Genomic DNA, 9,613 nt, shown 5'->3' with positions numbered 1-9,613 from the left:
AATGGAGTGACTTGGAGGAATTTTTAGTTCTGTATAAAATTAAAGGTCAGATGGAAGGGGAAGGAGGATTTAGAGCCCTTAATCCCTTGAAAGTGGCAGCAGCATTACAGAACCAAATAGGTAAAGGATTCCAGGCCGATTTTGTCTGATGGATTGCTGAAAATTTGTTGCAAAGATGTTGACCAATATAGCAGTGCTAAAGTGGTGGGAAAATTCGTTGTGAAAGTGGAGTGTATTACTCTGAAAGAAAGGAAGGGAGTTGTGGGGGGGGGGGGGAGAGTGTATGGTATTTGGTCTGGCATAACTGAAAAAGAAATTTTGGAGAATATTAAAAGTGGTCGAGTGATTGAAGCCAAACGATTAAAATTGAGAGAAGGAGGTGATTGGGATTCTCCTGTCCTACTGGTTTTTGCAGGTGATGTTCTTCCAACTAGAGTCTACTTGTGGGAGCATGTCATATCAAGTTAGGGAATATATTAGACCTCCCCTGCGCTGCTATAATTGCCAGAGATTTGGACATGTTGCCGGTTCATGTTGAGGTAAAAGAAATGTGTGAAATGTGGAGAGGATCATGATATTAAAGCATGTAAGGCAGCGGTGCCTAAATGCAGTAACTGTGGAAGGGACCATGTAGTGGCATTCAGAGGATGTGAGTATTTTATCAAGGCAAAGCAGATTCAGGTTGTTCGTAACCAACAAAAAATATCATATGCTGAGGCAGTAAGGAAAGTTGATAGGGAGCAAAGGATAAGTAAAGAAATGATTGGATCGATGGGGAGTCAGCACATTCCGCGTTCTCCAACTATGGTTCCTTCACACATGTTGTTGACGACTAAAGAGTCTTTTTTGGCGTTTGTTATTTATGTACTGTTCGGGGCTAAAACTACAACCAAGAGGTCGGATATGATAAAAAGCAGTTGTTGGGGCTGCACAGAGATTCCTTGATATGACACAGGTGTTACTGGAAAAATTACCTGAGTATATGACAGACAAATAATCACTGAATACCTCCCAGTTGTCAGGGTCAGAGAGTATGGAGCAGCTTCATGTGGATGAAGAGGCCGATAATTAGTATTTGGATGTTTTTAATATTACAATGGAATGCAAGAAGTTTAATTGCAAATGGTCAAGAATTAAAAAGATTTGTTGGAACTTTTAAAGATAAGCCTGATTTGATCTGTATACAGGAGACATGGTTAAAGCCTCATTTAGATTTTGTGATCCCTGGATATGACAGTTTGAGAACTGACAGAACAGGTAAATCTGGTGGAGGGTGTGCAACTTTCATAAAAACAGGACTTCAGTTTAGAAGACTTGATTTTAAATCTAACCTTGAAATTGTGGCTGTGGAGGTTTGGAGCTCTTGTGGTCACACAGCTTTGATTAACTTTTATAATCCATGTAATATGATGTTATCAGATTTTGATGAAATTATGAATAAGGTAAGATCCCCAGTAATCTGTGTTGGAGATTTCAATGCCCATAATCCTATATGGGGTAGTGAAAGTAAATATAGTAATGGAACTGTAGTGGAGGAGTTTCTAGATAAATACAACATGGTACTTCTAAATGATGGACGGCCTACAAGATTTAAAATTGTAAAGAATACTTGTAGTCACTTAGACTTATCAATCGCTTCCACAAACTTAGCCAGGGTCGGGGAATGGGATGCTATGGACAGATACACACTAAGAAGTGATCACTATCCTATATTATGTAGATTTGGTAGAAATTTGATAGTAGAAGTTGAGGAGAGGGCTGCTAGGTATAATTTTTCTTTGGCCCATTGGGATGAGTACCAGGAGAAAACTGTGGATATAATAGAAGAGATTGATAGCGAGGGCTCCATAGACGATTGGAATAAATCCCTCTCCTATAATTCATAAAGTTGCTCAGTTGACTATTCTGCTACAGAATGTTCCGAAGGCTCGAGCATTAGTTCCGTGGTGGAATAAAAATTGTGATGTAGCAGTAAGAAACAGAAATAAGAGCTTACAGGAAATTAAGAAAGTACCCAGTGTTAGATAATGTTATGGAGTATTAAAAGGAAAGAGCAGTAGCAAGGAGAGTAATTAAAAATGCAAAGAGGGATAGTTGGAGAAGATTTTGTGGAACGCTTGCCCCTAAGAAACCTGTAATAACTTTCTGGAGGAACATCGTACCATTTTTAATGCATGCATTTCTAAATGACAATAAATGAGAACTGAGTGTCCTCATAATCTAAAAAAAAGAAGCAGCTATGGACAATCATTCACAGAATGTCAGGGATATATAGAAAACCATCTATCCCAGCTTTGCTGGAAGGAGATATTGAAGCTGTAACTAATAAGTAAAAGGCTGATATGTTTGTAGAGGTGTTCCGAGCATTACACAGTTCTGGAGAAACAGGTGATTTGAGAAAGGAAATTATGTTAAAGGAAAGTTGGAAACTGGACAGGAGTTTGGATGATAATAGCTCCATAAATTTGTTTTTCTCCCTTCAGGAAGATGTCCAATCAGGTTCAAGTACTTCTCCTGGTAGGGATGGACTGTGTTATGAATTGCTTAAGCATTTAGATGACTCTGTATTAATAGAAATGCTAGCTTTGTTTAATTGTGTGGAAAGAAGGAAAATTACCAGTAGAATGGAAGCATGCGGTGGTAGTTCCAGTTTTAAAGCCAGGTAAAGACGCGTCTAGTCCCGGTTTGTATCGGCCTATAGCTTTAATATCAGGGCTTTGTAAAACTATGCAACAAATGGTCACCAACAGACTTTACTTTTTAGAAAAGAAGGGACATTTTGCTGCCTATCAAAATGGTTTTAGAACTGGAAGATCAACAATGGAATTTCTTGCCCTTTTAGATCACGATATTAAAAAAACATTTCAAATTAGAGAAGTAATGGTAAGTGCATTTCTAGATATTGAAACAGCATATGACTTACTATGGAAGGATGGTTTATTAATTAAACTCTATGATGCGGGAATTAGAGGTAGAATGTTTAATTGGATCAAAGATTTTCTCAAGGAAAGGACAATTCAAGTAAGAATAGGCGGAACAAGCTCCAAGTCAGTTAAAATAGGTAATGGTACCCCTCAAGGAAGCGTCATTAGTCCGGTTCTTTTTAATGTCATGATAAATGATATCTTTGATCAGGTAGGAACAGGATTTGGCAAATCGTTGTTTGCAGACGATGATGCAATCTGGAAAACAGAAAGAAACGTCAAGTATAAATTAAAGCAGGTACGAAAGGCTTTAAGGTCAGTTAAGAACTGGGAAAATAAATGGGGTTTCAGGATTTCTGCTTCTAAGTCCAAATATATAATTTTTGGCTTTCGAAGAAAGATTCCTGATTGTGAATTGTGTCTATATGATTCTCCATCAGAAAAAGTTGAGGTATTCAAGTTTTTAGGTGCCTGTTTTGATGAAAGACTTACTTGGAGGGTTCATATAGATAAAACAATTGGAAAGTGTGAGAAAGTTTTAAATGTTATGAAAAGTATTGCTGGATGTGACTGGGGAGCAGGGCGGGAAACTATGTACTTAATATATCTAGCTATGATTAGATCAGTTATTGATTATGGTTGTATTGCTTGTGGTTCCGCTGCTGTGGCAGTGCTTGAAAAATTAGACACTGTGCAGGCCAAAGCACTTAGACTCTGTTGTGGAGCTTTTAGAACAACATCAGTCCCTGCATTATGTGTGGAGATGGGAGAAGTGCCTCTACATTTAAGACTAGTTCAGTTGGGCCTGCAGTATTGGGCAAAACTAAATGGCTTCAATCACAGCTGTCCATCAAGATGTCTTTTGCAGGGGAAGTTGGAGAGCCAAAGTAAAATTAAAAAATATTCATTTTTAGATTTGGTTAATAACTGGGCTGTGAAATTGTAACTGATTGAGGAAGACATAGCTGACCAAATTTGCTTGCCACCCATTCCTTTTTGGCTTTTGCCAGAACTAGAAGTAGACCTATTCCTCCTTTTTCAGCCTCAAGGAAGCAGAGCAATTTCAACAGCTTCGATCATAAATGAATATTTAAATAATAAATGGGGATTTTATCTGAAGTTTTTCACTGATGGCTCGTGGACCCAGAGAGCAGTAAGGCAGGATTTGGGATGTACGTGTCTCAACTTGGAGTTAAGATTGGTCACCGGGTTTCAGATGGTGTTTCTGTCTTTGCAACAGAATTATTAGCAGTCCTCTGGGCCTTATGGTGGATGGAAGATTCTCGACCATGCAGGGTTATCATCTGTTCGGATTCTGCTGCTGCCGTAGACCTTAGATGCTATAAAGGGGAATAAATCAAAAGCTCGTCCTGACATAGTTATTGAGATTCTCTTAGTTTTGTTTAGAGTAAGGAAGATGGGTTGTGAAGTCAGATTTACATGGATACCTGGGCATGCTGGGGTGGAGGGAAATGAAATTGTGGATGGCACTGCAAAGTCTTCCTTACAGAGCAGGCAAGTAGAAATTAGAGTACCCCCAGGCATAGCAGAATTGAGAAGTAGGATAAAAAAGTGTACAGAGAATAAGTGGCAGGAGGATTGGAAAAATGAATTAAAGGAAAGGCATCACACATAAAAATTACTGGTGAATGCAGCAGGCCAGGCAGCATCTATAGGAAGAGGTACAGTCGACGTTTCGGGCCGAGACCCTTCGTCAGGGCAAGTACTACTTCCTATAGATGCTGCCTGGCCTGCTACGTTCCCCAGCAATTTTTATGTGTGTTGCTTGAAATTCCAGCATCTGCAGATTTCCTCGTGTTTGTGTTTTTAAAGGGAAGGCATTTCTTTTCTAGTCACCCACTAGTTAAAAAGGTCTCAGACTGTTACTTTTTAAATCATAGAGATAAGGTGAAATTAACAAAGACTTGGGTTGGGGCATTGTGGGCTAAACTATTATTTAAAGATAATAGGAAAACATCCTACTGGATTATGTGACTGTGGTACTCCAGAGACAGCTCAGCATGTTTTGCTGAATTGTAATTGATATAAAATTGAAAGAAACATTGTTCAAGAGGCTGTCTGACTTAAATGTATTTTGTTTTTCTATTAAACTCTTGTTTGGCCACCAAGAGAACCACCACCTGATTGAAGAGTTTATTATTCCCTCACGTTGTGGGACGGATGTCTATATATATATATTTTTTTATGGGTAGGGGAAGGAGTGCTGAGAGAAATATTTTCATTGGCAAGGTTTCCTAAATATCATTAGCATTCATAGTTGGGAAGGACAGCACTCCTGATTTGTTGCACTTTTGATAGTTTCAGAACAGCTCAAAGTATCTCTTGGTAATTTACACTCTATTTTGTAACATGGGACAATGTATTTTCAGAGATGTTAATTAAGCAATAAATATTCAAGCAAGGTGAAATCCTCTTCTCTCATGAAATTCTATTATCTACTTATGGTAGCAGATATGTCCTAGGTTTAAAATCTCATTTAAAAACAGCAACTTCAACGGAACAGTGGTATTCAGTCCTGATGTGACCTACCCATAAACAGCTGTCAAAACAAAGTTCCATTATGCATTGTTATTTTAATGGAACATTTGAGCAACCAGAGGTAAATGGTTATACATAACATCGGAAAACGTGCTCTCAAAAATGTGCTATTCTGCTATTAACAAAAATAACATCCATGTCCACATTCAAATTTACTAAATAATGTGATGTAATGTTAATATAAAATCAACTCACCAGAAGATGTAATATTGAGCCACGTTTTTCTAACGGCACGAGGAGGAGATGATTTTGGCCTGTGATGGTACTGGGTTTGATGACCATGAAGTTCTTAACTCAAATGATGTCCTTAAGCCCTATTGGATATAAATAGCCACGAGTACTCTCACTAAAGGGAGATTACACTGTATCTACCCAATCTTCAAAAACTAGTTTACTTCCTTGTTTATTCTTCACTGTGAGCTTAGCTGCTAGTGCCTACTATTTGAGTGGTGGGTCCTTCCTTCCTACCAAGAAGATACTTCCAGTTAACAAAGTAGTTTAAAACATAGTTTATTTATTTAGTGATAAACATTTAAATTCAAACAACACTCTTAAAACACATTTTAAACATTTCCAAATTACAGTTAAAATTCGCCAATGTTTTAATTTTGTAATTCTAATGCATGTTCTCGAGCATCTGTTCTCCAGGCTTCATTAGTACCTTTAGGGTTTACTGCTGTGGGCACTACCTCGTGTGTCTGGAAGGAATTACTGCTGTGTTCTATCACATCATCTTTACAGTTTCTGATTTGAAGAAAAAAGTATTCATCTCCTTCAATTGGAGGAGCAGTTGGGGTATTATCTCATATTTCTGCTACATAATTAACATATTCATAATATCAACCAGCATTTGCCTGTGCAACTGCTGGGAACCAGGATGTCGACCATTCTATAGTGCTAGGTAGGGGTGCTGTAGCACTTAACGCGAGCTCTCTGAGTTGAACTAATTCTTCCTAAAATAATACTTTTGTTAAAAGGTGACCATGTCGGGTGCTGATTGTGTTGGTATTGTATTTGCTGTCTAAGAAGTTGTGAACTCAAATGAAGACCTTAAGCCCTATAGGATATAAATTGCCATGAGTAGTCTCACTGAAGGGAGATTATACGGTATCTACCCAAGCTTCAAAAACTAGTTTACTTAACTGTTTATCCTTCATAGCAAATTTAGCTGCCAATACCTACTATTGGAGAAGTGGGTCCCCCTCCCTAGCAAGAAGAAGACACCACCAGCAATTAAAGTTTATTTATTTAGTGGTATATGTTTAAATCCAAACAACACTCTTAAAACACATTTAAGACTCAGAAGATTTTTTATCTTAAACATTTTCAAATTATAAACAATTCCCAAAACACAAAGCACAAATGATTTCTTAAACTCAAAGGATTTCCAAAACACAGGTACAATTCCTATAAACTAAAAATACATACCATGATGCATACCAATGAATCATTCAACTCAGCAACTGAAGCTGGTGCAATGAATTCCAGTTTGCCCAGTGTTTCTTCCATATCTTTTTCTTGATGTTCCTTATCCCATTCCTAATAAGCCTGAACTGCACTCTACATTGATACTGTTTTTCGCCCACTTGGGTGACTTCACACAGATCTATTTCCTCAGACGTCCTTTTAACACAAAAGGTCTAAAAGTATCTTTACACAGATTAATGTTTACAGTTCACAGTTAACGCTACAAAAGCTAATTCCTTTTGCAGCCTTCTTTGAACTAAGGAACTTAAGAGTTAGCTTGCCTATTGGAAACAACCCAAATTAAACAACCCATTGTCTTATATTGAACTTTGAGCACTAATAAAGCAGTGCACTGAGTTTCCTTAGACATAATGTGTTCTATGGACTGAGCTATTTTCAAAGCTGTTCTAAAGTAAGTGCTTTAAACTTTAAGCTGATTACTGCTTTCCATTTCCATTTTAACAACTGAAGACTTAACTCCCTTATGACCAGAAGTTAAACAAAGAAATATAGTTGGAAGTTTACATATAACTGTTTTTGATCTTACAAGTGGATAATGCTATTTAGAAAGCAATTTTTTATCGCAGGCCTATGGGTCTATTATGGCTTAAGGGAAATTGATTAAGTTCGATGCTTATGTTCCCTATAGTCTGTTCTTTGGACATTATGGCCTCTATTCTTGGGCCTTAAAGGAGCTTAAGGAATTCTGAAATTATATATATATATATATATATTTTTTTTTTTTTCCTTTTCAAAAAAGGGGACAGGATCACAGAACTGGAGACCAGGAAGCCTAAAATTGTTCATTAAGAAATTGCTTGATTCCATTACCAAAGCAGGTAGATAAAGGATACTGGGAAAAGCATATGACAATATATTGAAACAAAATTATATTTGACAAATTTGCTCAAGTTCCTTCAGCACATAACAAACAATGTTGATAGTGGGAATCTGAAGATGTAGTGTATTTTAATTTCCAGAGGCAGTCAAAAAGTGCCTCATAAAAGGTTACAGTACAAGCGGAGATAGCATGTGGTTGGGAGTAATACTCTGATATGATTAGGGGATTGGCTAACAGAATATAGAGGCAGCATAAATTGATGATTTATGGATTGACATTGAATAATTAGGTAGGGTACCATAGGCAATCACTGAAGGACATCAACCACTTACAATGCATATGAATGCATTGGATTAGGGGGAAATCAAGTGTGTCGTAGTCATGTTTAGTTGTAATATTAATGGAAGTATATATTTGGATTTGATTAATGTAGGAAGGGTTAACTAGGCTGATTTCTGAGATGAAGGGTGAATGTATGAAGAAAACAAGCAGGTTAAATATACTGTATACCCATTAGTGTTTAGAAGGCAGAGAAACAATCAACTAAAATTTACAATCTTCAGAGAGGGCATGGCAGCATGGATAACAAGAGAACAGTTTCATACAGAAACATCAAGAATCAGGGACAAAGATAAAATTTGTAGATGCTGGAAATCCACACAACACACACAAAATGCTGGAGGAACTCAGCAAGCCAGGCAGCATCTATGGAAAAAAGTACAGTCGACGTTTCAGGCCTAGACCCTTCGGCAGGACATCAAGGATATGGTTTGAATATAGGAAACTGGGACAAGCTAGATGCAGACCATAGTCTTATCAGACCAAGGGCCTGTAATTATAACTAAGGGGAACAGTGTTAAACAGACATTAAGTATTTCTTCTATCCAGACTTCTTCGAAATTTCGAACCCAATAAACTAAAGAAGTAGTCATTTAAAATATTAAAGCAAAAGACTGACAGACATGAGGACAAGACAAAAGTGAACTGATTTTGAAGTCAGCAGCAAAAAAAAACAATCTGCTATAATAACTCAGCAGGTCAAGCAGCATTTGTGAAGGCAGAGACAAATGACATTTTGGGCTCAGACTTTCTGTTAGGACTGCTCTAAATTCCAGCACCTGCAGTTCCTCGTGTCTCATGGGAACTGAGTAGGATAGTGATTTTGAAATCAAGATTGGATCAGCTATGCAAACAACCTGCAGATGCTGGAAATTCAAGGAACACACATCAAAAGTTGCTGGTGAACGCAGCAGGCCAGGCAGCATCTGTAGGAAGAGGTGCAGTCGACGTTTCAGGCCGAGACCCTTCGTCAGGACTAACTTTTATGTTGGATCAGCCATTATTATGTTACATGGTCGCGCAAGTTCAAAACTTGACTCACTTCCCCGTTTTTCTTGACGTTCTTGGGAGAGAGAAAAAGTGTTGAAACACAAGAATACCGAGTACAGCAACTAATGCACATTTATAATGGACCACGGGAATCTCTCTCCATGCTAATGTTGTATAACCGACTAACAGTTTTCAGCATTTACTGTTTTTATTCCTGTACGTTCAGTGCTTTTCGGTTTCAACAAAACCTAACGAAGGTTCTGGTTAACCATCTGCAATATAATCCAATCTACCTGAACATTGGTTCGTGCCCGTCTCCACCTCCACCTCCACCCTCACTCCAACGGCTGCCGCGTTAAGAACGTCACAGTGTGATGCACATGCGCTCAACATCACCCCATGGGCCGTGCAGTCGCGCGCCCTAAATCACGCCTTGGGGCGGTGCGTTCGTGCTCAACGTCACTTGCGTGGTTTTGCGGCGCGCTCGTGCCCG

General features: G+C 38.2%; 1 long non-coding RNA gene across 3 annotated transcripts; it reads right to left on the bottom strand.

Moving 5' to 3' along the window:
- Positions 1-2,774: 2,774 nt before the first annotated feature.
- LOC134351938 (uncharacterized) lies at positions 2,775-9,480 on the bottom strand. Of its 3 annotated transcripts, XR_010019299.1 has the most exons (5): positions 9,414-9,453; positions 9,173-9,193; positions 6,912-7,106; positions 5,679-5,797; positions 2,792-3,182 (listed from the first exon to the last, which is right to left on the bottom strand). It is a non-coding gene; the product is annotated as an uncharacterized LOC134351938 (long non-coding RNA). The 3 variants fall into 3 exon arrangements; XR_010019297.1 differs by having other exon boundaries at positions 2,775-3,182; positions 6,912-9,193; positions 9,414-9,474; XR_010019298.1 differs by lacking the exon at positions 9,173-9,193 and having other exon boundaries at positions 2,797-3,182; positions 9,414-9,480.
- Positions 9,481-9,613: the final 133 nt, after the last annotated feature.

This window comes from Mobula hypostoma, chromosome 1 (assembly GCF_963921235.1).
Source record: "Mobula hypostoma chromosome 1, sMobHyp1.1, whole genome shotgun sequence".
Taxonomy (NCBI): domain Eukaryota; kingdom Metazoa; phylum Chordata; class Chondrichthyes; order Myliobatiformes; family Myliobatidae; genus Mobula; species Mobula hypostoma.
The sequence above is the reverse complement of the archived record's forward strand: the minus strand, read 5'-3'. Positions and strand labels throughout refer to the sequence as shown.